Source organism: Anas acuta, chromosome 5, assembly GCF_963932015.1.
Source record: "Anas acuta chromosome 5, bAnaAcu1.1, whole genome shotgun sequence".
Classification (NCBI taxonomy): domain Eukaryota; kingdom Metazoa; phylum Chordata; class Aves; order Anseriformes; family Anatidae; genus Anas; species Anas acuta.
Window position 1 is genome coordinate 53,010,145 of NC_088983.1, and position 14,031 is coordinate 53,024,175.

At 34.2% G+C, this 14,031-nt stretch overlaps 1 long non-coding RNA gene across 1 annotated transcript in view; it reads right to left on the minus strand.

Annotated features, from left to right (window-relative positions):
- Window positions 1–2,135, minus strand: part of LOC137857788 (uncharacterized) — a 63,007-nt gene extending 60,872 nt beyond the window's left edge. Inside the window, exon 1 of the long non-coding RNA XR_011097281.1 lies at window positions 843–2,135. This is a non-coding gene — a long non-coding RNA (uncharacterized lncRNA). The remainder of the gene's footprint in view (window positions 1–842) is intronic.
- Window positions 2,136–14,031: the final 11,896 nt, after the last annotated feature.

The following is a 14,031-nucleotide window of genomic DNA, read 5'->3' on the forward strand; positions in this document are numbered from 1 at the left end:
ATTTAACACATGAAGCATTCCCATTCTCAAACTTAGGGTAGGAAAAGCATCTCTCAGCATAGCTGAAAATCACTGCTGGGACTGTCTTATATGTACAAAATGGCAGAAAAGCTGTACTTGTTCAGCATTTTAGCTCCTATACAAGCATAAGGGATCAAATCTTATTTACTACCTTTGATTACAAGATTCTTAGCAAATAAAATAAAATTATATTTGATTTTACTTAGAGGTATTTATCTGGAAAGGTTTGTCTGCATTTCACATGAGAAGCAACCTTGCAAGTACCTTTAACACTTTCAGTGGGATACACAACAGAAAATCCCTACTTTTTTTTTTTTTTTTCCAAAAAAAAAGCAGCTGAAAGAATATACAGAAAAAAAGCTTGCATGAAAACCTAACTTCACTCAACATATTCTTGTTGCTATTAATAAAGCCAGGACTTTACTCACTGATGTATCAGAAGTTGTAATACTTGCATATGACAATGCGTATTATCCACATTCTGAGCTGTATGACAAAAAAAAGTATGCATCCAGTCAACCTTCACAGCATTTGCTTCAAAATTAGAAACAGATGCAAATTTGCCTAAATTAGTGTAAATAGCATTTTCTACTAAGCCTCTCCCTAATATGTTTTCTTTGCTTAGATTCCATCAGGCATTTCACAGGAATTTTTCAATGTTACTAGTAGGTTCAGTATGATCAAGTAGGTAAATACTAGGAATCATGACCACTTAGCCTCTGCTTACACTCTATATTCATCAACACCAATATCAACAACTGAATTTGAAGATTAAAGTGCTAGACAACAATGCTCACTGGTGATCCAGTGACTACACCTACCTTCTGAGAATTGTCCTGCCTGAAAGGTGCAGCCTCAGTCTTCTGTGATTTGAAGCTGTGGATCATTAGAAAAAAATTTGACTATGCTGCTGCAAGTGTTTCACTGAATACAGTCGTTAATGAATAACATAAAAATATTACAGCTAACGTGACCACGTTTAATTTTTCAGTAAATTTCTACCATTTCAAACTACCAGCATTTATTATTTATATTCATTAACAATTTAAGCTCCTGATATTTATTTTATCTAAGGTTTGATTACTTGCAAATTTTCACAATAATATATGGCCCTAGATCACAGCTTTTTCTTTAAGTGCTCACTTTCGTTTCTTTTATCTTAATGCTCAGGGTTTCCTATCCTGTCTCCAACTTTTCTCTGAAACCAACAGGCTTTCCTGAGGCTATATTTTGCTCTTCCTAAATTTTCACACTGCTCTTTGAAAATATTCTACACAGTTCTAATACTGAAAACGCAGCAAATAAGTTATACAGAATCATGTACTCACTAGCTCAGGTCAACATATGTCTAGACTACTTTCCTTCTGGAAAGCAGTAATCCTACCAACTCAACCGTGACTCTTTTTCCTAGAAAAATATTACTGAATCGCAGAATCACCTAGGATGGAAGACACCTCCACAATCATCTAGTCCAACCTTTGGCTGAACACTATTCTTTTATCCATATTGCCTCTTCCTGTAGGACAGGTATTTTAAACACAGAGCAATGTTTCACTTAGTTTATTGCCCCTTTTTTGCTTTATTTTAAATGTAAATTTAAAGCCACTGACGTTGTTCTCAACAACTGTTAGCAGCCTTCCCAGCCTATTTCTGAAGACCTTCAAGATTGTTAAGATCTCTCTTATATCCACACAGGTAAGCTTCAATATACATTTTGAAATGTAAGAATGACATTTGTAAGAATGTAAGAATGACAAATGTAAGAATACATCTTGAAATGTAAGAAGAAAATTTAAAAACAAGATCTGTTAATTTTTTTTTCTTCATACTCAAAACACTGAGTAGGTTGCTTTCTGTACTCTACACTTAGTTTTGTCTGTAGTTTTATTTATGAAAAGTCACTAGATAAAAATAATCCTTTCATCCTATTCCAGCGTATAATCAGCTTCATGTACCAGTCTCAATAATTAAAGTAGTATCTTAACCTTTTTTTCCACTATTATCAGTTTTGCAGTGTCCATCCAGCTTTAAGAGAAAAATCCTGTTCTAGAATGAAGTACAAATGTGGAAGAAGATTCTACTCAATCCAAATTAAAGCATCAACTAAATAACCTTAACTCCACCCTTAACAATTTATTTGATATGGAGGCAGTTGTCACAAATAAAGAGTTGGGTAATTCTCCACTTTTGGAACACAATATTCACTTAGGATTCCTTCACAGGACACAATGCTGTTTGCTGAGTTCATCTGCTAAGATATTATTTTCTTTCCTAGTGAAAAAAAAAAAAAAAAAAGTAAGCAAAAACTTTCCCTGTGGTTTTGATATACAAATAACCTATGCCAGTAGAAAAGGCTAAAATTCTGAACTAACTTCAATAAGGTTCACCATTCTAGATGATAAACATATTTAATAAGTGTTTAAACACTATTAGATAGGCGTTTTTAGATGGTCCAGAAAGCTTTTCTCATGTTTGATAGCCATTAGGAGTTTAAAAATACAAAGTGTCTCACACTAGCCTTAGTTTTCAAGAGTGTTCTCAAAAGAACAACTAGCCAGATCTTGAATGTATCAAGTGCATTACAATTATGACTTCAGTGTTAGACAGATAGGTTTAATCTAGGGTTAAGTTGAATGAAGGCTTAATTAGGTTATGAGGAGTTTCACTTTACTATGGTTAGATCACTGCTGTTATCCTCAATGGTGTATTAAAATTATCTGAAATATGTCTAACTATATTGCACTTAAGTAGAGACAGTGGACCACTGAGATGCATGGCAATCAGGACTTTTCTTATAGCTTTACCATCTTATGACACTTATGGACTAAGGCACAATTAAAGCAAAACTCAATTAATTTGTAATTACGCAGCAATAATGATTTTTTTTCTCTGAACATCTGTCAGAAAATGTTTTCATCTTCACTGAACATTAGTCAAACACCTGTTTCTCTGAGCTGTGATGCTGTGGGGAACCATTCTCCAACAGGGGGGTTAATATGTGCTGAAATGGGAATAACTATGTGTGCTTTTACTGACAAGGAAGAATGTGCTAATACTAGAAAACAGCTAACACTTCTTGGAAGCTGAAATAGAAACATAAATTTCTCTTTCAGACTAAATGAGGTGAGCCACATCAAGGCATCTCAAAATAAGTATCAAGGACCAATGGCAATGTTTTTTTATCTAAACGAAAGTTTATCTTCACATTTCATAGTTCTTCCTCCTCTTTTTTCTTTTTTTTTTTTTTGACTTGTTTCATTTTCTATAAAATCAGGATACAAATATATCAGAGTAGTAAAAATACTTTCTACTTTTTCTTGGTTGTTATTTGAAATACGCAATTCAGCAGAGACTTCCTATTCCCATTTCTAATTTATAAATGCTACCTCACATTTATAAGAAATAGTGAATTATTTAGATTAAAAATAGATGAAATGTACATGACTAAACTTACAAAATATTAACATTTTTGTTAATTAAAAACTTTTAAAACTATTAATGTCATTAAGTGGTGAAACAGTATGAACTCAGACTTGAGTTTCACATATTTTAAGGCTTGTATTACACACTAGTAGGTTCGAAGCTAAGAGCCAGTCTGACACTGCACTAACCTAAATGATGTCAGGGCTAAGGCAAACAGAAATCATCACCTGATGGCTTTTTTTTTTTTAGTGAGTAACACTTAGGTCGATTCATATTAGCCTCCGATCATAAGATATATGCTCAAATAAAGCTAATTTCCTAGCAGTTATAGCCTTATCAGTGTCAATTTCTAGAGACCAATATGGATCCTGAAAACAGAGAAACAAAGAACCACAGTATGCATAAATGATAATACAGTTGAGTAAATTATACTGGAAAAGCGGTGAATCAATATGAATATGAGTGTGATAAACTGACGAAAGAAATTAACAATCATCATTAAGATTAATGCTAGAATCATGTATGCACAAGTTACTCATTTAACCATACAAAAAACGTATCCTGTTTTTCCTCTCAAGACACAAGAATATATAGATCGGTGCTGGATGTGAGGGTTTTATTGTACAACTCAGCCAACTGCCAGCTGAGTTGCATTTCGTACATCTCCCACAAACTTGGATTAAGATTAAACTAATTTTTACATCCAAGTCGTTAAATTCTCAGAGAGATAATGGCTTGAGTCACACTAACATGCATGGCTTACCCTGCTGAGCCAGAGAACAAATTCTGTGAATTCACTCACTGATAAGACTGTATTGCAGTAACAGCTACAGCTAGCTCCTCACTGATACTGATGTAGTACTAGAATCTCTGTGATTAGTCTAAGCAATGACTGAAACTAAACTTTATATCTAGTACAAAATCTCGAGACCTGTACTTCAGGTGTCCATGGTACCTTAAAATAGCATTACTTCTACTTTAATAAAGAGGGAGAAAGAATATTACTTTTCAAGCAAATACCTGAACAATTCCCAAGTTCCAGCAAGACCAAAACAGAAAACTATAGGGATCGTAGAACCAAAAGGATCAGGGCTAATGAGCATCCATTATTTACACTGTCATATAGACACAGACATCTAAAGTGGTCACCGTGTTTGTGAATACCTGGACAATAAGGGAGCAAATCCTAAGATGAATGAGTCAAGGTTTCTCTTAAAAGCAGTCAGTCTCCTCTAACAACATTCTCCCAAATTAGAAAGCCTAAATATAAAATAGACAGAATGATATATAAGTGGAAGTTCTAGAACTAGCAAAGATGGATAAATAACCCTAAAGTCAGAGATGTCTTAGGAAAAAAAAAAAAAAAAAAAAAGTAACTATGAGTTTGGGAACCATGTATTTGGTGGAAAGCACTGCTAACCTATATTGTGAGGAAAAGAACTGACAGAGTACACGTTTGCTCCTCTGGCCCTAAACTCTCAAATATAGCAACCATAAGAGCTGCTGCAGTCCAAAAGTGTCTTAGCTGTTAACTAAAATATCCATAACATTGATCACACATTGAAGAGTAGAATATACGTGTTAAGACAGCTACTAAAAGAAAAGAAGGTGCACAACTCTCTCAATATCAAAACCTTAATAAAAAATAAAAATAAAATAAAATAAAAATAATAATTAAAAAAAACAAACACACATACCTGTATGGAAGCTTATGTCTTCCAGGTTTATTGCCGCATGAGCAATGATTGGGGCTGGGCATGCATTCCTGCACCTAAAGTCAGAGAATTGAGACCCTTCAGTTCATAAATATACTTCTGCCATTTATGCACAGTGAGTGTAAAGGAAGCATGCAACTCTTATTTGTTCTCCATTAGAGACTTCATGAGCTATACAGAAATCTAAAGCTAAGGGGAAAGCTGGATAAAAGTGGAATACATAAGGGAATAGCCTGTTACAAAGGTAAAGCTGTTAGACAGAGACAATTAACTTTTCTCTTTCTTAAAGTGTTTATTCCTAATTAATTGTCATTTTCTCTCAACCAATAAATGACTGAGAAATGAGGTAAGAAATCAGTCCTTTTTAGTACTGACTGAAGGAATAACTAACTAGAAAACATACCCAGAACAACAGTTGTTCCAAATGCTTTGTAAAAGGTCTATACAGAAGTCTATGTTACTTTCTTGTATGTGTCAATAAGTGAAATTGGTGAAAATATTTGAATGTGCTATGATTACATTCAGCATTGGTATTTCTGATCATTCATAGGATTACGCTCTACCACACATCTGGGATACATACTTGGAAAATTTCTGGTGCATACTACAGAACTTGTCACCCTCTCACAAGAGACAAATTTTGAAGAGCTTAATTCAAAACCAACTAAAGATTATGGCCACTATGTGTACATTTATCATTGTTTTTAGGGGTTTTAATCATGACTTAATGGAAACCTTGTAATGATGAAGCACAGAGTATATACACAAATGTATTGGGAGTCTGATAACAAAACTTTCAAATATCTATTCTAGCCATTTCAGTCTTAAAATCATACAGATACAAAGGATTAAGAAAGACAATACATGCATAAAACACATGGCAAAGTTCAAATTCTTTTAGAAATTTCATGGAAGAGTATAAAGACAAAGGATACTGCCCTGTAAAGGACAAAAGACTCTAATTGCTGGCAAGTGCATACCAAGTAAGTTCCAGGAAAAGCCCAAGGCCTGCAAAGAAAACTACAGCCATTACCAGCAGTAGCTGTAAATTAAAATTATAACAGTAATAATAAAGATTCCTTTCATGTCTATTTACATATTTAAGTTTTGTTTTGGTTTGTTTTTTTGTAGATTTCTTCCTGGTACTCAGACTAACCTGTTACTGAGTATGGTCTGTCTCAGTCAGCAATGCATACAAAAGCAATGTTACTACATACAGATGAAAAAGGTTAGAACATGAAACCAGTACTATGTCTTCACTTAAAAAAAAAATCACTGTACTTGAAGGATATGGGAAGGAAACTGGCAGCAAATCTGCACAGCCCTGGGAACTGAGCTTGTCCTGTCTATATACAGAGTACCAGAACAAGCAGTGCTTTACTCAATTTTTTGACTAGTCTCAGAAACAAAGAATTGTAAGGAATGCGTACATCAACACACCTGATTTTGGAATCAAAAAGGCATTCTCATGAAAACAGATTCCAATCATCTTTGGAAAAAAGATTTGTCTTCTTTCAGTGCAAACAGATACTTAGCTAAGTCATATTACTGCTGAAAATAATTACCACTGATCTAGGCAATTTCCATTTGTGCTTCCTGGAAAAATGTCTACTGCAATTGCAAAAATGCTAGAGATACTTAACTTCAATATTGACATTGTAAACCGATGATGCATGCATCGATTCCAGAGCATTAATATTACTGTATATAGAAAGAAAATGCATTTGGAAATTTGGAAAACTCATGTTTGCTTAGGTAGCAGACTGGTTACATTACTGTACATAATTTTAGGAAATTATAAACATTATAATAATGTAATTCTATTATAAGATTAGGAGATTCTGAAACGTTATGATAATTCTTAAGAATTATGAAGAAACAGAAGACCAGAGTAGCATAAACTTAATAGATCCCCATACATACAGTAATAAATAGGCACAAAACAATGTACTGTCCTGATGTACACTTTGAAACCTAAATATTCCTGAGACAGACATTTTACAGACTGCAGAGCAGCAACTTTTTTCTGAACTCAGTATGATGCTTTTTGTCTATTTTGGGGAGTTTCCCCAGAGCAATTTGTGTGGCTGCTAGATAAGACTAAACTATGCTTTGAACCTTTCTGTAATAATTGATTTTATTATTTATTTATTTGGCAATTTAGTCTGTGACATGATAAACAAGTGACAGACATCAAACTAAGACAAGAGGGAAACCTGTTGCTACTCATAGCTACTTTTCATTAATAATGATGTGACAGTTAAATGGACAATGATTTCACAAATTCTTTAGCCCCACTGCTATGCAGTGCACAGTCATACACCTTGCACATCCTGAAAGTGAAATTAAAGTGATTAATTAGCATGACATATCAATCTATTGCCTTATGCATAGACAGCTGATCGTAGTCTTTCCAGACAGATATACTTAAAGCTCTATCTCTCGTGTTATATACCACACAACGGTAACGACCTGAAGACCTCAAGATGCTAAAATATTAAATGCAATAACAGAACATCAACAGGCTCATTTTCTATTATGCTTAAAAATGTCTTGAGATAAAACTTCACATAGTTCTGATATGTAGTCTGCATATCGAAGAGTCTGCTCAGTTCAAAAGATGAAAATTAATGCCAATTCCTCAAAGATAAGAAGCAACTGAGACAAGTTAGATAAAACAACAGGGGAAAAACAGGAAAAATTATAATCCTGTTTATTTCTTACTCTGGCATTCAGAGTAATCTTTCATGCAGTTCTACCTTTAGGACTTTAATGGGATTTCTATTTTTTAATATGTTTGTATTAGAATCTAATGCTTTTGGAAAGGTTTCCCTCCTTCTATAAGCCTTTTTGTCTATTGTTTATTGTTTCAGAATGAAGAATTGCTGATTTCTGAGCAATAGCAAAATATTTTTTTTTGCTTCTGAGAGCTTAAAATTAAAAATGTGATATATAAAAGATAAAATTTGATGAAAAAGCAGATGCATTGATAATTTAATTGCCTTTAGTTCTATTTTCTTTTTTTATACATATGCAAGGTTGTTTTATTTTTAGAGATTTGAATGGAGCAGAAGAGCATTTTATGTATAAGACAGAGACAGGGAAGAAATCAGTTGGAAACAAAGAAATCAAGTTGGCACCACTGGTAGAGAAGTTGCTGTGGAAGAAATTGCATAAATGAAGAGATGAATGAACATTGTTGTGCCTTGTACTAACAGCACGCTTAGAAAACTCATTTGCAACTGCCTTTTAAGCACAGACAACATTATTGCCCTGTACTTCTGCAACTGTAAGATAAAATTTAAAGCAAAGTAAAGCTGGATAAAATAGACTGAGGCAAAACAGTGATAATGTTTGTAGGAAAAAGCATATTACGTAGAATTAGCTCAAACTACTTTTTGAGTACTCCATATGTCCACTGTCACAGGGGTCACCAATCTCTCAGAAAGCAAAACCAGCCAGAAATACCTGCAGAAACTGTAAACTTACTTTCAGTGCCAAGAACTCCAAATTGTTGGCGACAGATTTTACTACTTGCCACAGAAAAGAAGAAAAAAGCTACGTTGTAGTTTTCTAGGTCAGCAAGGCAAAGTACAGGTACCTCAGAAATAAAATATGAGACTTGAATCAGCAAGACTTTTTTTTTTTTTTTTTTTTTTTTTAACTCGTGTATGTCTTTATCAGAAGAAAAAGGCTTCAAGGGAGACTTTCATGGGAGATCAAAATCAACTAAGCAATACAGCAAAGGAAAAAGGAAAATCTAGACTGGTTCACTATAGAGGTAGTAGAGCAGAGCACATGCATTGACAGGATGGATCTTGTCAGGAAAGAACAGTATGTTCTGAAATTGATACCCATCCATCATGAACTCATGATGGAACAATGTGTGTCTTTCAAATGAATCCTGAAGGGACAGGCCAGGAAGATATGAACAAGATCTTCAGTAAACATCAGCAGCAGATAAAGCTAAGACACCTTCATGTCAAGCCAACCATTACTTTGGTTGCATCCAGTGGAAGGTGTCTCTGCAGGGGGTTGCAACTAAGTGATCCTTAAGAGTTCCTTCCAACCCAAATCATTCTATGATCCTCTTCATCTTCCAAAGGTTTCTTCTAGACTCTTCAACAGATTTTATCCCTTTCTATTAGACACAGCTGTCTGCAATGGTGTAAGCATTTGTTTCTCCACAGAATATTAATGCAACTTGAGAACAAAAAAGGGCAAGTGTAAGCTCTAGCCAGTTCAACAAAATGTGACAAAAGCCTATTATTCCATTGGTTCTTACACTGACTTTCCGATACATAATTTTAAAAGCACAGAAATGAAAGGTATACTTCCATGTTAACTTTCAAAGCTCTCACTAATATACATCAATCCAATCAGCACTGGCATAAATTAATCTATTTCAGTTCACACTGAAATACATTCACAGCATACAGTAAGTTTCTAAGATCCAAGAGAAGGAATGACAGCAAAGTACACAAGGCAATTTCTTAAACCATTGTCCTGTTTCAGAACCGAACATATAAATACGCTGACAATAACAAATATCACCACCATGTAGGAAGGAGCAAAGACTACGTTCCTGAATCTGACATCTGATATTTGGGCTTGTGGTTTGGTTTAAGAATTTCTTTTCATGCACGTAACAGTAAACAATCAATATAAACATCTAAACAAAATATTGATGCAACAGAAATAAAAGCAATCATTACAAAATCAAATTGAACTGAGCATTGTTGATGAAATGTTTAGCCCATCTTATGACTATTATTACTGTATTGTCTAGGGATCCTACTGAATGACAAGGATTCCATTGTGACATGAGCACTGGAAACAAAAAAAAAGGCAGGGAGAGGAGGGGGAAAAACCCTGGATCATAAAACCTATAACCTAAACACTGGACAAAAGGAATGAGCAACACACTCAGAAGCATAAGAATATAAGCCAATAATATGAATTGGCATAATAAAAAACAGTCATAACACACCAGCAGCTTCAGAGAAACACATTCTGAACAGGTAGATAGATCCTGTACATATAATTTATTTTACATTTAGAAAACATTCTTTGTCTTATATAAGCAAAAGAAACATTAAGCAAAGGAATTCATCAGTCCTCAATCTATTATGCAAAGGTTCAGTAGTTGTAGCCTCTGTATATCTAGTGACACCCAGCTTAAAAAATGGTCAAGCCAGCCTAACAGGATTTGTTTACCTTTACTGAATTAATTGAAATATAGTCATAAGCAAAAAATCATTTAAAAAAAAAACTTCAGTACCAAATGAACTCCATCTGAAGCAAGGAGAAATGTTATTTGGCAGCTTAATCCCACGAATCTGAACTTATTCCTTTAGTATAACAATTTTATTCTTAAGTGAAATCAAGTAGGTTTTATAGAAGTTACAAAGTGACCACAGATTTAAAATGATAAATTCTTCAAACATTGTTCTGCAGCAACAAGCTGAAGCAGTGAGGCAAACCTACTGCCATCAACTAGTCAGTTCCTTTCCAGCATCTTAGTTGGACATAACAGATGCCAGATTCTTTCGCACCCATGAAGAAGGAAGTAGGGTGTCCTGCTTTTTGGTTTCCTTCTATTCCTCCAGGTTGCTACTGTTTGGAAAGATATCAGCACATCAGGCTTCGAGACAGATCTTTTGTAGACAACTGAACTGGACAGCAGTTTCCACATTCAGTGCATTCTCACAGCTAAATACGTAATATTCTTGTGGCTCTACTTGCAGTTGAGTCACCAAGAATTATGCAGCTCTTTATAGCAAATAAATAAATAAATAAATGCCAAAGAAAGAGAGCAGGAAGACTAAAATGATGGGGTATGCTATGAGAAGACTATTTTGTCTGGTCAAGAAGTTTGTCATGGTGTGAGTAGCAAATCTTATTAAACAAGGAACTTTCATACCTTATAACTAATAAATGTTTAGAATGCTTACATCTGATTATGGTGTTTTCTCTTTGATTCCTTGAGTATACCATTTCAGGAAAATAGGAAAATGCATCTTGCAAGAAAACAAAAACAAACAAAGAAAAAAGGACAAAAACAAAAACTAAAAGAAATATAAATTTACATTTTTATGAAAAATCAAATATTTTTTGATGTCCCTTGCTTTTCTGGTCCTGTAATGATCACTAACAATTAGCAAAGAAATCAAAAGCCACTAAGCAGAAAGCTTTGAAAAGTGTTCATACAAACATCTGACCAGGCTCAGATGCAAGTAGGCAGCAGGGCTAATGGAAGAGCATAAACATGTCACAGTCTTCAGAAAACATCAATCAAGAAGATTCTATGGAAATGCTGGGACTGGTAGGTGTTTTTAGGAAAATTAGAGGAAATGGGTTAAAGTTCTTCTTCAAGAAAGTATAGCATAGTTGGGACTTTGTCTCAGTGTACTCAGTATAACTCTTCATAAATAAATTTAAAAATAATGTTGTTAATCTGTAGAAAGAGGAAAAATCATGCAAAATTGAAAGTAAAACTTGTATGTTACAGCAACTATATAACATGGACTGTATAGCCCAGCAGAGATGACTCCTTCCCTCAGCAGTGTCTTCTTAGGAGTAAACCTAAGAGCATGGAGTTAATTTTAAGCAATGGTAAAGACATTTTTGTGCAAATTATTGGCATGCCTTTGTATTAATCCAATGTTGCTTCAAGTGAAGTGGCAATAGGATTCTGCTGACAAGCAAGTCAAAGGAAATAATCATGCAAAATAAAGGTTCTACTAAATAGCAAACAGCATCAGCATTGTTAAGTATTTGTACACAGTACCAAAAGTGGCAAAGACCAGCACTTTTTATTGTAAACACATCGTGGAAAGAATTCTCAGTTTTATGTAGTAATGCTGAAAGACCTCTGCCTCACATACTTTGATTCTGAAATAATCTCGTACACAATGAATGCAACCAGTGATGCAGGCAGACACTAGCAATTTTTTTGCGGGCTTGGGTATTTTATACCATCTTCTTATTCATCTCATGCAATGTCATATTTCATGCCTTTTAGAAATGACCAGAATGCTACGAAGTCTAGCCCAGACTGTTTATGGTTGACATTTATACATAACTTTTTTTGCTCGTCTTGCTCCCTAAAAACTTGTAGATACATATAGGGGAACTTAACATAAGTCTGCAGTCTGCAAAGAGAATTCTAGTGGTGCTTTAGGCAAATGGAATTTTTGTGAGTTTTAAATGCAGTTTTAATTCAACACAATAAGTGAACCAAATAAAGTTTATGCCCTTTGGCAGCCTTCCACAAAGACTCCATCAACCCCAATAAGGAACAAAAATGTAATACAGTAACAGCCAAAGACCAGAGTATGACTACCACAATGTTTATAAACATGACTGGGAGTAGTATTAGACAAAATCAAAAAAGGATTGCAAATTTTAAGTATTTCTGGCAAGGAGCAGAATGATTCTTCTGGCAGAAGTCCTTAACCCATAACTGAAATGCTTATTTATATACTGTGGTTTTATTAACCTAACACAGCAACTTAGAAGTATAATATCTTGCCTTCTTATTTGACTCTCTCCTTCCCTAAAGAAAGGAGAATTCCCTAAATGCTTTTTACCTGGATTCTTCAAACACTCAAGAGATTACATTGCAAAGAATCTTATGACCTGGGAAAACAAAAGTTCAATTCATTGTTTTGAAGAATTTCCAAATGGCAGATGTTACTCCATTGGCATGAAGAATATCTTCCTCCCCTTATCAAGGAGAATTTGTAAAGAAAATTTTCTGGTTTATATTCAATTATGTTCCTAGCTCAGAAGATGAGACCCACATTTTTTAATTGTAAACCAAAGAAACAAAATCCTCTCCTGAAAATTAAATATGTTTCCATTCCAGAGAAAATTTTTAGATTATGAATCTCTCCATAAAAAAAAAAAAAAAAAAAGATATCATCATTTATCTTTTCTGAAAAACTAATAAAGAAGATAAATCTTTTAAGAAATTGCAAGTTTCCTTAAAATTCCATGGTAGAAGGGGTAGACAAAACATTTCTCAGAAGATAAATATTCTAAAATTTTGGAATAAAACATCACCCTTCAAAAACAAATCCAAAACACTGCAAGTCACCAGAACAGCATGTTAGTAGAGGAGGTTTGTGAATCCCATATATCTGACCGTAGGCTTGACTGAAAAATCAAGAACAGAACTCAGGGTGGTGCAGCAGCGAACTGATGATGACCCCAGTCTCCAGGTGTACCAAGGTCACAGAAGACTAGTTAACTGAATTACTCTGAAGAGATTTGTTAGCTCAGCTAGTGAGAAGCATTTAGAATTTTCAGTTTACAGAGACTATATTTACCTAGAAAATAAGTTATTATAAAGAATGTAAGAATGATAATGTAAAAGAGCAAAGAAGGAAACAACACTGTTTGCTGTTTTTTTGCTGTTTTGTTGTTGTTGTTGTTGTTTGTTTTTATGAACACAACACGCACACACTCACACATGCACAAATGCTTCTTAAAGAAGAAAAATTTAATTAAACATTAGCTCACTTAAGAGAGTATAAGGGCTGTCTTGTATGGATGTCAGACTTGGTGGTTTGGTATGAGATAAAAATTACATGACTGGATTGCTGCAGAGCTACAAAGTGAACGGAACAAACAAGATGTGTAAATGCTTGCTTGCAACCATTCTGACTGGTATCTTAATGAGTTTACAACTTTCAAAAATTCAGTCTTCTTTCAGGTATCTAAGAATTATATATATTTATTTCCTGCTATTTCATTTTTCAGTGAGCTACAATAAAAATTTTGAGATCTCATTTTCATTTACCCATGGATCCTTTCATATTACCTCAATCTCAGTGTCACCGAGAATTAAGTTTACTTTTATTGTCCC